Source organism: Girardinichthys multiradiatus, chromosome 5 (assembly GCF_021462225.1).
Source record: "Girardinichthys multiradiatus isolate DD_20200921_A chromosome 5, DD_fGirMul_XY1, whole genome shotgun sequence".
Taxonomy (NCBI): domain Eukaryota; kingdom Metazoa; phylum Chordata; class Actinopteri; order Cyprinodontiformes; family Goodeidae; genus Girardinichthys; species Girardinichthys multiradiatus.
The window spans coordinates 12,643,843-12,658,583 of NC_061798.1; the positions used below are offsets into that span (position 1 = coordinate 12,643,843).

General features: G+C 39.3%; 1 protein-coding gene across 21 annotated transcripts in view; it reads right to left on the reverse strand.

The window, feature by feature from the left end:
- ptprdb (protein tyrosine phosphatase receptor type Db) overlaps positions 1 to 14,741 on the reverse strand; it is a 270,931-nt gene that overhangs the window by 71,596 nt on the left and 184,594 nt on the right. The gene's annotated exons all lie outside the window — the stretch shown is intronic.

Below are 14,741 nucleotides of genomic sequence, written 5' to 3' on the forward strand. Positions count from 1 at the left end.
TGAAGCTTAACCTGTGACTTCATTTGGTGATTGTGAATTTTTCCTGCGATTATAGTTTTTTTTTTCATCTGTTAACCAACAGATGGGGTATCAAGACGGATGTGACTGGAGAATCGAGATTTAAAGCAGACACCTCCTTGTAAATAACAACCCAGGGAGGATGGAAACCCAATTCCCACTGCTTGGGCTATGGACCTCCAAAGTAGTAAGGATAAACAGAGATCAAATCAATACCAAAGATTAATACCAAATTAAATTATATATTTTTACCTCAGTTCTGGCTTTAGCAAATGAGTTAACAAGGCAGATAAATACGCTAGTATATAAGATCAGAGTCAATTTGTTCAGGTCATTCCCTCTAATCTTTGAAAGGTGGAAGGCGTGGCATGATATTATCCCATTTATGATCTTCCCATGTTTTTTATCCATACTTGACCTGCAACAGATTGTTAGTTTTCTTTTAAAAATGCCAGACCTGGATTTGCCAAAACAAATTCAGTGTGAATGCAGGGAACCTAAAATATGATAGCCCATCCAATTATTGCTTCAAAGCAAACCTTTGATATTGCACACACTGATACTGTGATAGCAAATGGAATTCATTGGTTTGTGAAACTTTAAACTTTATCTTATCCATGTTGGGACCCACAGCCATGGAAACAACATGAAAGATGCGATACAAACTTTTCTGGAACTGTCAAAATAAATTGCATTTAACCTACTTCCAACATTTGCAAAAAGGGGGTAACAGCGAACTTCCCATGATGCCACTGGCCATATAAAATCTACACCTTTCCAATGGTCTGGTCTCTTCCACACCGGTGATCATCGGGACAGGGGAGGCACAGCGCGCTAATGTCTCTTTGCTGGCAAACAGACATAAACTCTTTAAAGTGGATCCAAGTTGTCATACGATCATCGGTCATATGCACTGAGTTAAGTACAGATGAATTACTGTTTGTGTACTTTCTCTCTGAGGCCTGCAGAAGCAAACTGTGTTCCAGAGAATTCCCTGCAGAGACACGGTCTCTACGAAGCCGAGTGGAGCGGTTTTCCCGACTGGGAGGACAACCGAGACCGCATCACCGTGGTTACAGTAACTATGCAGTTGGTTGGATGAAATAATCTAAACGTTTTTCATTTTATGAAGTTTGGTTTTGTTTGTGTTGAACTCAGCTATCTTGGTGCTAGCAGGCTATCAGCAGCACACGTGCTCAGTTTGTGTTCTGTGTTTGTGTGTTTTTAAAGTTAAGACAAACTTTACTTGAAGGGTGATTTTAAACACAGAAGATTGATCATAACGCGCCGTCCGCGCTTCTGCATTTTAACACTTTTATTGACGGTATTTTAAAGGTATGTGTTTGATTTTGGTGCTAAGCTATCAGCTTCTTTTGTTAGCTTTAATTGCTAAGAGGTAAGGACACGTGCTTGTTGCTAAAGCATATTTACTCAGAAAGGTTGTTAGTTTTTCAATCCAGTAAACAATAGTTCGCTAACATTAGTTTACTAATTTGATAACTAAGTAAACACCATTAAGCCCCATTTCTCCAGAAAGATTTGGCTCTTTTCCAAAATATTTCCTTAAATATTTGACCATTTCCTTAATAATATTTCTTTAAATATTATTTCAATAAATAAAGGCAGCCTAATGAGACAACGTTGAGAAGTGGTCACCCAGAAGGTTGGTTTTATTCAGCAGCATTCTTTAAAACATTATTTAATAAAAATAATATCTTATCTGATCTTGCATTGTGAATGGTTGTCTAAAGGTATGCTGATTATTGCCTAAGTTGGTTCCAAGACTAACTTAACTTCACTTCCAGATAATCTTCAAGATAATCCATGGTTCTCAAACATAAACATTGCATAAACATCCTTATTCTTTAATTCTGCTTGGTAGTTAGTTGGATTGTTTTGGCATAGTAAAGAGTTTGTTGATTGAAATACGTTTGACTTTGAATTGACTCATTTTTGTTAATAAATTCTTATATTTTAAGAAATTGTGTGAATTCATTCCATGTTTGTGCAGAGTTGTGCTGTTCAATAATGTCAGAGCTTGGCTCACCCTTTTGATTTTGTCCTATTACCACCGCTTTACTAGGATGGTATTCACAGGACAACCCTTAACAGACCGAAATATTATTTGATAAAATATTAAAATATTAATATTAAATAATATTTTCAGATTCATAGTCACAACATCCATTTTGTTTCTATATGTCAGTGAATACCATGATACTGTAAGACTAAAATAAAATAGCATTGCTAGTTTTATCCTGGCTCATAAATAGGTTGAACTGAAAATGGTTATATGTAAAACCATTAACATAATCATGTCATTATTACTGCTTTTATAAGAATCAACAACATTCTTTTTTATGTCTCTTGATGCATTTAGGATCTAGATCTCAAATCAGTAAAATGTAATTATATCATACTGCACACTGTATGTGAAAGCTAAATGCTTAAAAAAAACACTTTAATAATCGTACCCAGTTTATTTTCTGGTGGAGTACACCTACAGTACATCTCCCAGTTTAGACATGCATGTGGGTGGCATTGTGTCTGTGTGTGTCTCTTCTTCCTTGTATGTGTGTGCACGCTCCCATCATGTTTTCCCTCTGTCCCTGTATCACCAAAGAAGCTTAATATTTCTGTGCCATAAAGGATTTATGAAGACTTACTTCTGACATGACCACTAAAGCCCTGCGTTCAGGGGACGCCAACAATATCATAACCCCAGCCTCCGCTGGATTGTGACATCACAACATCAAAAAGATTCGACCTGTCAGTCACGGCACGTCACAACCAGCTCGCCTAATGGCATTCCAGCCAAACCAGAAAATCCCTACTTAAGGGCTTACCGCCAAGCACCCTGACAAAGAGAGAGAAATTGCTTTTTGCTGTTTAAAAGGAGGGAGGGGAAAAAAGGAGAAAAGCTAAGCTGTTCAGAGAGGGGGGTGAAAAAAAAGGGAAATAGCGAGGAGAAATTAAGAGAAAAGCAAAGAGCGATCGAGAAGGACAGATGAGGAAGGAAAGAGGGAAATGAGCAGAAAGGAAGGAGTCGCAGAAGGGGAACCAGATGTGACACCAAACAATAAGAGAAAAGCAACCAATTAACTGGAAACCAAAGCCAACCTCACATGCAGCTTTATGAGCATTTACAAAAAACTCAGCACCTGGATTCAGGAGAGTATTTACACAAAGCAAATAATTTGACATTCAAACTCAGAACTGAGAATTCCCGAGAAGAAATAATACACAAGAAAGAAGACATTTAGAAAAATGTATTTGGTTTCTGGCAGACATTCTCAAAAGAAATTAACTGTAGGGAGGTCTTGAACACTGCATTCAGTGATTTACTGCTCCACATCTGTTTACATGTCAAAAAATTACATTTCAGAAAACACAAGTAATTATTTTGATATAAGTAATCAGTAAGCATATTTTCTGGTGATACTTGTCATTAAATAGGGTGTAATGAGATCTAGTGATATAAAACACAACAATATTTCTTGTCAATGTGAGGTCTGTTTTGCAGAGTGCTGTAAAGTTGCTGTTTTGGTTCAAGCCATTCTTAAGTTCCACATATATTAAGGTGAGCGTTTTAAGCTTGACATTCTTTGAATATGTTTGAGACTCTTATTTTGAAATGAGAAAGGAAGTAGTTGTTGGTTTCCTTTGCTACACTGACAGAGTAAACTAACAAAAGACTGCTAGTTGAGTTGACCAGCAACATTTATTGCATTGGCACTAAAAACACCTCTGCTATTTTAAAATTGTTGACTGGCTACAGCAGGCTTTTGCTTCACAGCCTAGTTTCAGGGCAAACCTAAACACAGTTTGAACTGTATTTGATTCTCTCTACATTACTTCAGAATCTAAAACAATTCTTGAGTTGTCCTGTTTGCTAAAGAAGTCAACTAATAAAGACTTCTTGTCAAGTCAAGTCAAGTTTATTTATATAGCGTTTTTCAGCAACAAGTCATTCAAGGCGCTGTACATAAGGAAAAACATTGCAATCATACAGAAAATCAAACAGATGTAATAATAAAAAAAAAGAGAATAGAATGATGGATAAGAAAACGAAAGGAAAATTGGAATGAAAACTTAACTAATAATGTTTAGATAACACATTCAAAGGACACTCTAAACAAATAAGTTTTAAATCTTGATTTAAAGCATCTTAGGATTTTGCTGCATTTACAGTTTTCTGGGAGTTTATTCCAGATTAGTGGAGCACAGGAACTAAAACCTGCTTCTCCATGTTTGGTTCTGGTTCTGGGTATGCAGAGTAGATTTGAGCAAGAAGACCTGAGAGGTCTGGGTGGTTGATAAACTGACAATAAGTATGCAATGTATTTTGGTGCTAAGCCATTCAGTGATTTATAGACTAACAGAAGTATTTTAAAGTCTATTCTCTGAGCTACAGGGAGCCAGTGTAGAGACTTTAGAACCGGGGTGATGTGCTCCACTTTCTTAGTTCTAGTGAGGACGCGGGCAGCAGCGTTCTGGATCAACTGCAGCTGTCTGGTCGACTTTTTAGACAGACCTGTGAAGACACCGTTGCTGTAATCAATTCTACTAAAGATGAACGCATTTTGTGGGAGGCATTTTTGCTGATTAGCTGGCGTCCACTTGTCCTTCGGTTATAAAAACATCAAAATCCTTTAGAAAAAAATAAAATAAAAATAATAATAATCCTTGGGAGTTGCTGGTAAGAAGTAGTTGTAGTCCAATATTTCCGTAATTTTGGCTAAGAGATAAAAATTTAGGAGTAAAAGAATGCAAGCAAGCGGGAAGCTTAGGAGAAAAGCCTCTGAGCTTGCAGAAAACCTTTGTTGCATAACAATTGATAATTGCCACCACTTTTGTTAAAAATGGCAACATTTTAGGTACTAGATAGAAAAAATAATAATGACAACCATGAGGTACAGACAAGATACCAATTTGTAAGCACATATTAGTTTGTGAGAATACTGTGATAGGCTAATCGATGGTTGCTAACAACGGTTTAGATTTTTCTATTTGCTAATAATTAGTCTGAACTGGATGTGATCACCTGAAGTATTAAACTGATAAAACTGAAGAAACGTTTAAAACAAAGTTTGAGGTTATTGGAATCTTTACTTTGCGGTGATAACACATGCTTCTTAGACACCAGGACCTCCTAAGAATGAAAAAAAGCATAAAAGGTTAAATATATTTTAAATATATAGTTAAACAGACGTAATTATTCTAGAACAGGAGTCTCCAACTCCAGTCCTTGATAGTCAGTGTCCTGCAACACCTCCATCACACCTGAACTAATAGCTAAAATGACCTCCTCAGCACGTCAGCAAGTTCGGCAGAGGCTCATTTGATTGAGGTATGTTGACACAGAAGTACATATAAAATTGCGGGACAGTGTCTCTAGAGGACTGGAGTTGGAGACACCTCTTCTGGATGGATCACAGACTTTTTTTAAAGACAGGGTTTGAAATCTTTATTTGTGAAAAAAAGAAATGGCGATTTTTAGGTTTCCCTAAAATATAGCTAAAACCTTGTCTCATTCTCTTGAACTCAAACCCATATAATGTCTCCTCTCGTGAGTATTTCATATTTCTGACACTATATAGGCTACTTTTCTAACTGATTGTACGTCATATAAAAGTAGTCTGAAGATTAACCAATAATGATGTAAGCTGTTTTGTTTGAGGCCTTGATGTGTGCAGTTTGCCACTGTATGCACACACTGACTACTCACACATGCCATTACAGTGTGAGTAGGTGCTTGCTGCAGGAGGGAGTGCATGTGTGAGAGAGACATGGGAAGGCTGAGGGGAAAGAAAAAGAATGAGGAGCTGGGGAATCTCTCGCTTAATCCTCTTACTAATCTCTCCCCCACAAAACAAATGAAAATTGTAAAGCCAGCAGAGCCATGCTAACAGGCTTGCTAGATCTTCCAATTGCTTTTTTTATTATCTCACCCGTTTTTCTTTATCTATTCAGCCTCTTCATACATCTCCCGTTTCACTCTCGAAGGTTCCCTCCGTCTTACACTTATCTCTCTTCCTCACTCTTTATTCTCTGAAAAACTTCCTCCTGCTTTGCAGCTGCACCCCTCGCTACCACTTTTCTCCTCCCTCTCCTTGTTTCTCGTTCCCCATCTCCTCCTTCCATCTCTGGGGTATTACATAAGAGAAGGGGTTCAACTGTTTGTTCCACAGTTCGTCTAACTTGGTTCCTCTTGTCTTTAACGCCTCAACTCGTCTCCATTTATCAACCCTCATGCTTTTTCTTCTTCTTTTACATGATAACCCCACCTGCCTCATTTCTGGATTGATCATTCTGCTTTTCCCATTTTTTTCTTTATTGCATCAGGATGTTATAACTGTGATCATCAGAGGTTTTTTTTTTTTTTTTAGATTTTGATGCTTGACAGGATTAAGCACTGGTATTTGGGCCAGTGTACAACAGGCTAAAGAAAAAAGAAATGAAAAAAAAAAAACCCTTTCTAATATTTCCCGTTTTTTTAGGAAAATACTGAAATCAAAATTGACGTCAATCTATCGATTTTTAAACAAATTAGATGCAATTGGAATTTTGCAGGAATTCATCTGTTTTCCTTTTCTATATGTTGATTAAAGGCAAGATCCAAAGAGAAATTTAGATGGAATTGAGCCTTTTTTCCTAGACAGACTGCAAGCATTAAACATTCAGCTCCCTTCCCAGAATAGCTTTTCATCTAAAGATGAGACACAAATGTGAGTGTAAAAGACCATCTTCAATCTTTTCCCACATGCTTTAAAAAGCCAAAGGAACAATAAAACCAAATCCAATTTTATTCGGCTGATGGAGGCTAACTGCAGAGGGATTTTGTAAAAACAAATAGCAAAATTAAAGGAAGCTAATGGCGGTGTAGGGGGACTAACGGGACACGCTGCTGCTACCAGATGGTTTCTTAACCGAGAGGGACACTCAAGAGAAGTCAAGTTTGAAAGAACAGATGCTAGCAGAAACCCTCGGGGAGAAAGATTTACGTACATAATGTGTCAAGATTCTGTGCATCTTAGAATGGCATTTTTGTTTTTTGTAAAAGCAAAATAACTGGGAAAAATAAGATGGCCTCGAAACCCTGGGAAAACATAGTTGTTACACTTTTTAAAGGGTTTCATTACACAACATGACAATGTTTTGTAAATTACACAACTTTTTTGATGGCTATATATTTATTTATAGCTTTGCTTTGCTTTGGTCTGTTCCAAGTCAGAATAAATGTCCAATCTTCATTTGTCTCATATTACTGCATATTCCATAAATGTACGTATGCATAATACACTGCTCAAAAACATAAAGAGAACACTCAAATAACATATCCTAGATCTGAATGAATGAAATATTCTCATTGAATACTTTGTTCTATACAAAGTTGAATGTGCTGACAACAAAATCACACAAAAATCATCAATGGAAATCAAATTTATTAACCAATGGAGGCCTGGATTTGGAGTCACACACAAAATGTGGAAAAACACACTAGAGGCTGATCCAAATTTGATGTAATGTTCTTAAAACAAGTCAAAATGAGGCTCAGTATTGTGTGTGGCCTCCACGTGCCTGTATGACCTCCCTACAACGCCTGGGCAGGCTCCTGATGAAATGGCGGATGGTCTCCTGAGGGATCTCCTCCCAGACCTGGACTAAAGCATCCGCCAACTCCTGGAGAGTCTGTGGTGCAACGTGACTTTGGTGGATAGAGCGAGACATGATGTCCCAGATGTGCTCAATCGGATTCAGGTCTGGGGAATGGGCGGGCCAGTCCATAGCTTCAATGTCTTCATCTTGCAGGAACTGCTGACACACTCCAGCCACATGAGGTCTAGCATTGTCCTGCCTTAGGAGGAACCCAGGGCCAACCGCACCAGGATATGGTCTCATAAGGGATCTGAGGATCTCATCTCAGTACCTAATGGCAGTCAGGCTACCTCTGGCGAGCACATGGAGGGCCATGCCACCCCACACCATTACTGACCCACTGCCAAACCGGTCATGCTGAAGGATGTTGCAGGCAGCAGATCGCTCTCCACGGTGTCTCCAGACTCTGTCACGTCTGTCACATGTGCTCAGTGTGAACCTGCTTTCATCTGTGAAGAGCACAGGGCGCCAGTGGCGAATTTGCCAATCCTGGTGTTTTCTGGCAAATGCCAAGCGTCTTGCACGGTGTTGGGCTGTGAGCACAACCCCCATTTGTGGACGTTGGGCCCTCATACCATCCTCATGGAGTCGGTTTCTAACCATTTGTGCAGACACATGCACATTTGTGGCCTGCTGGAGGTCATTTTGCAGGGCTCTGGCAGTGCTCCTACGGTTCCTCCTTGCACTAAGGCGGAGGTAGCGGTCCTGCTGCTGGGTTGTTGCCCTCCTACGGCCTCCTCCACGTCTCCTGGTGTACTGGCCTGTCTCCTGGTAGCGCCTCCAGGCTCTGGACACTACGCTGACAGACACAGCAAACCTTCTTGCCACAGCTCGCATTGATGTGCCATCCTGGATGAGCTGCATTACCTGAGCCACTTGTGTGGGTTGTAGAGTCTCATGCTACCACGAGTGTGAAAGCACCACCAACATTCAAAAGTGACCAAAACATCAGCCAGAAAGCATAGTTACTGAGAAGTGGTCTGTGGTCCCCACCTGCAGACCACTCCTTTATTGAGTGTGTCTTGCTAATCACCAAAGATTTCCCCTGTTGTCTATTCCATTTGCACAACAGCATGTGAAATTGATTGTCAATCAGTGTTGCTTCCTAAGTGAACAGTTTGATTTCACAGAAGTCTGATTTACTTGGAGTTATATTGGGTTGTTTAAGAGTTCCCTTTATTTTTTTGAGCAGTGTATATATATTAATTTTCCCATGCAACAAGGTTTATCTGATGACCAGGTGAGTAATTGTACCTTTGCATTGTAAATAATAACTAAGAGTGTCAATAGTACTGTATTTATATTTCATGTCAATTTATTTATGCAATGTTTTATTTATGCATGTAGGTGCTAACTGTTTATATAAAACAAACACAATCATTATTAAAGTCTGAATAGAATTGTTGTCATATAGCACTGTTTTGATCACAGTGGATCTTCTTCAAGGCAAGGCACAGAAAACAAATGCAAGAATGCGGTTTGCAGTGTGTTAGGTACGCAATATTGTTGTTTCAACGGCATAAGAGATCTTCAGCAAAAATTAGCTATAGTGTTCTGGTGGGCACTTGGGTGAATGTGTTTTTCCTGGATCCTACAGTTAATTGGTTACTTTAAAATTGCTCTTTGTTGTGAATGTGGGTAGTTTGATTGCCTGACATGTGTATCATTATGTTGGCTCTGTGGTAAACTGAAAACTGGTCTAGAGTGTCTCACATATTAGCTCCTAAGATAGTCTCCAAAGGGATACAGAAAACAATCAAACAAGCAAATGTCCTTATTTTAAGTGATGCAAGAAATGTGATCTGAAAGTCCTCTTCAGGCTATTACAATTTACTATCCTGTAGGCCTTATCATATGTGCCTTCAATCACTTACTGTTGTTGATGCAATGAGAAAAAGTATAAAGCAGACAGGCCTATCCAAACAAATCAGATCCAACAAGAAGCAGCAGCATGAGCGGCAAATGTTTCTCGGATACAACTCAAAGCTGATAAAAGAAGCTTAGAGAAACTGGTTTTTTGATCAAATCTAATAGACTACAAGCTTTTATGTTTCTGTCTTTGAGCATGTTTTAATGTATTTGACTTTTCAAAAGTGCATGTGTTGGACGTTTTTAATCACATAGGAAAAAAACTGATCAGCTATATATTCTGATGGTGTAGCCCACAGCATGTAATGAGTCTTCCCAAGCAAACTGTAAGTGGCTTTGAGTGTTTAGCAAACGATTCCCCAAACAAGAACTGAATTAGGTCCTTCAGATGAGCTCAGGAATGAGGCCAACAGGGGACTAAACCATAAGTCGTTAGTCTGAGGAATGAGTGGGCAGCTGGCCAGGGCCATAACTTAAAACGCATTAACTTCAAACTGACACATTAAGAGCAAATGATCAACCCCTTGCTTTCGGGCTGGTGATGAAATTGGATTGCTGGGCCCAGTAAACACAAGGGTCTATCATCCCTCTGCAGAAAACAGAAGAGTTGATTGAAAAACATTTGGCAAAATGGGCTATTCTGACCTAGAAAATGTAATTATGCACCAATAAATGGAGTAATATTGGATGAAAGGTTCTGTTAAAGTAAGGCAATATCCAGGTTTCTGAAATTGAATTCTAGAATTGCGCCGCTCAAGGTGGCAGCAGGTTGGAGTAGCTCTGTTACTTTTGATTCTGATTTATTCTTTTTTGGGAACTATTCCTCTTGTGGTGGATACAGTTGATTTTTTTTTGGTCAATTGTCCTCTCCGGTGTCACATGCTGTGCAGCTTGGAGGATTTTCCTAATATTTTCTATTTTTGGACATTTGTTATGATGCATTGCCATGGCAACGGGGTTGTTTCTTACAACCGGGAGCAGCTGATTAATATCTCAAAAGCTCAAATAATACTTCAACTACAACCCCAAATCCCCGATGAGTTGAAAAGGAGACGCCGTGGATGCAGAGCAGGAGCTAAGAGAAGAGAGAGAAGGAGGAAGTTCACACCATCTCTTCCGTCGATTATGATGGGCAATGTGAGATCGTTGGGAAACAAGTTGGATGAACTCCATGCTCTACAAAGGACCCATCCAGAGTACCGGGCATGCAGTATCATGTGTTTTACTGAGACATGGCTGCAGGATCATATCCCCGACTCCAGCGTCTCTTTCTTGGGCTTTTTAACCATACGAGCAGACAGAGATTTAAAGAGAAGCGGCAAATGGGGAAGCAGCATCAGAGCCAGGGACTTAAAAAAGCTCAACAAGCTGATAAAGAAGTCTGGCTCTGTTCTGGGGACTCCTCTGGAACCTCTGGAGATCATTGTGGAAAGACGGATTCTTCATAAAATGAAGAACATTATGGAGAACACTGAGCATCCTCTTCATGAGACTGTCCAACAACAACAGAGTCTTCAGTCAGAGGCTTCTTCAGATCTGCTGTAAGACGGAGCACTACAGGAGATCGTTCCTGCCCACAGCCATCAGCATCTACAACGGCTCTTTGAAGAAACCCTCATAATGAGCTACAACAACATTTAATTTCCCTTTGGGATTAATAAAGTGTTTTTGAACTGAATTGAATTGAATTGAAAGATGATGTATCCATCTGAGCTGAAGTCCAACAAATCAATGGAAATCCGCTGTTATTCAAGACCTTTTTTTATTTAAAGATGCTTCCCAGTGCCTTTGAAAGCTCACCTTATGGTTGCATTTATATCAGTCATTTTTTTAACAACCTTCAGCTGATCTATGACATTATAATATCATGACATGCTCACTATGACGTTACAGCAGAAGATAAAATGTGCTTTTATTGCCTATAGTTATGCATGTCCAATTAGAGTTGCTCTTAATCACCCACAGCAGCCTCGGGGTCTGGCTAGTGCCGAGTTAATCAGGGTTAATTTGCTAGGAACACAAGGGGAGGAATTAATCAAATAGGATTCTCTTTTATGCACAGGTCATTAGAAACACATGGGCGACCCACTGGCTATACAACTTTACTGGGTCAGAGCTGGCTTCCCATGAAGGCGAACAGAGGCTTTCTCAGCGCTGGTCCCAGTGCATTAGTTCCACACCAGTGCTTGGTAACGTTGGAGCTAAGCTAAAGCTATCCAGGCCTCTTCACAGACGAGTGCACCTGTTTAGCTAATGTTAAGTTAAGGTAATCACATTCTGTTTCTCACAGATGGGTGCACAGCTATGCTTCAGCTGCTGATAGCTTCTGTCCTTCGGACCCTCGTTGCAGAATCTGAGGAAAGTTAGGCAGCAGAAATGCTCATCATTCGTTCTCATGGACATAGACTGACCTGCTCCCACCGTTTGAAACACATCTTGGCTGAAAAAGACATGAAGGGTAATCCTGACTGTTAAATATTTTAAGTTGTGTGTGAAAGAGTGATTGGATCTGATACTTATGTGACTGTTTTAGATGTGACCCAGTTCTGTCACCTTCAGTGGAAACATATTCACACTGTTACATGGTTGATGATGATTGCTTGCCCTTTCAAAGCATTTGCAAAATACAACCAGGCCTCATGCCTACACAAAAGTGGTTCCTAAACAAGCTTTGTGATGTCCTGTAATGAGTGTAATGCATCTGTTCGGCATCATCTTTGTCAGGTGACATTAGAAGGTTCCTACACAGTCTTCAAAAGCCTGGAATTTGATTTTAGTACTTTCCTAGTCTTGTGTAAGTATGGAGAAAGAAAACAAGAGTATGAAGAAATGTTCCTGACCTTATTCCCTATGTCATTGTCCAAACGTTATGTCCTCCCTTTCTTTTATCTGTCTTTTGTTATTGTGCCCTTGACTCCTGCTTCCATTCCTTATCTCCTTCCTTGCCATTCAAAACAAATCAAGTTAAAATCAGCTATATTTCGCAGATCAGCAGATCAGCATACAAATTCATTTTAATTGGCTTGTGTTTTATCTATCTGCGCTATAAACAGACATGGCAGAGAGCTGTTTCTCCCCTTGTATAAGCATAGGGGATGGTAAATTAGCAATGTCAAGATTGGACTACCTCGTATCAGCCCAGACTGTGTTATAAAAAAGTACATCCAACATACAGGATTACAACATGTGTACTCAAAATGTGACCACTACAAATTTCAAAGGCTGTCAATTGATTGGCTGTGACACAAAAATCTTCAAAATTTTTTTTTCATAGTTCTTATATTGTTTTACATTGGTGGTTTTAATCAGAAAGTGGAATCTATCAAAACTGGCATCTGCATGTAAAAACCAGCCACAAATGTTTGATTGGTGTACCTTTAGTCCAAAATTCTGTCTAAATTGGACCATTCCTTTCTTTTTTAACCGGACATGCTGTAATATGCTAATCTAAATAACAAAATCCATAGCGTAAAAGGTTTCTACCCCTGAAGAGTAGAAATCCTCGAGGCCTACCATCATGAGCTAAGCTGAGTTGTTTTGACATTGTATGCCAAAGTTCAAGCTTTGTCTTTGCTTTTTCTGTGACTTAAGAAATATTAACAATCATACAGAGGAAATACAATTTATCAAAGACAATGTCCTGATTCCTTTTCATGCCCCTGACGGATTCCCAGTTCAGAAGCTTCTAATCTTAGAGCCCCTTTTACTTAAGCCCATCCGTTTGAATCCTCATTTTACCCCATCCATCAGCATCAAGAGACCATGGACCTTACATAACTCTAGATGTTTATCTGGATCTAATCTCATCTGAACTAAGCCGTACACATGCTTTCCTGTGTGTATATATTAAAACAGACAAGTATACATGGTTTCACACAGACACGGATCACTAAACACTAATGTCCTGTTTAGCAAATCAGCACATTAGTTCAGTAAATACTGGATTTACTCAAACCATCAAACTAAACCGACTACACCTTCTACCCCTGTTAGGCCGTGCAAGGAGAAAATCAATCAGTGGCAGCCAAGGTCTATGATAACTATGAAGGAGATCCAGAGAGCCACAGCTTAGGTGGGACAATCTTTCAACAAGAAATGGAAGGGTTGGGAAGAGTTTCAACAAGAAAACCTATGTTGAAAAAAGTCATTAGAAGTTCTCTTTGGCAAGAGACATGCAGGGGACACAGCAGACTCAACAGACCATTCCCATGATTAAACACGGGGCTAGCATTATGCTTACCATCAGCAGGTACAAGAAAGCTGGTTAGAGTTGATTCAGTTGGGAAGGTGGATGGAACTAAATACAGGGCAATCCAGCAAGAAAAACTTGCTAAAGGCAGCAAAACATGTGAGACCGGGTCAAAGGTTCATTTTGTTGTAATACTGGAAGGGAATTAGGTGTTAAATAACCCAGTCAAAGGCCAGACCAAAATCCGACAGAGAATCTGTGGCAAGAATTATGAATTGATGCCTTATCCAGTTAGGCTGAGCTGGTGGTGTTTGGCAAAAAGGAACGGGACAAAAGTTTAGTCTTGAGCTGCGCAATGCTGGAAGGGACATATAGGATATTATTTAGGGGTATTGGAATAAAGGGAGGTCAATACAAATGCATGCCACATTTTTTACGACTATATTTGTAAAACCGTGTATCAGTTGACTTCCATTTCACTATCATGCTCTGCTTTGTGCTGGTTTATCACATGAAACCTACCAAAAACAAATCTGAGTTTGTAGTTGCAAAGAGGCAAAAAAATTTAAGGGGTACCTTTTACCAAGAACTTTGCAAGACACTATGACTCAGCGCTATCTGAGATTTCAGTTAACCTGATAGCGATGCAAAAACTGGCAAAACATTGACAGGTCAATCAGTCACCAACTGAGCATGTTCCATGTTTCAAGTCATGCCTCATAGGTCACATTTAAAAAGGTCATTTTATTTCATCAACAAGAGGAAAAAAGCCTGCTTCTGCATTTCTGTTTTTTATCTAAATTGGATACACTGCACACAGCCTTTACAACACAATAATGATGATGCAAGCTGAAAGTAAACAGTTTTACATTACCAAAAGCTTTCTCAAGCTGAATCATAAACCATTCTTGCCTACATTCAAAATGTACAGACTGCTTAGTAAAGCACAGGGTTGCATTTTAGCCACACATTCTCCCCTGTAAGTCTTTTCTTTTGCATTGCACCG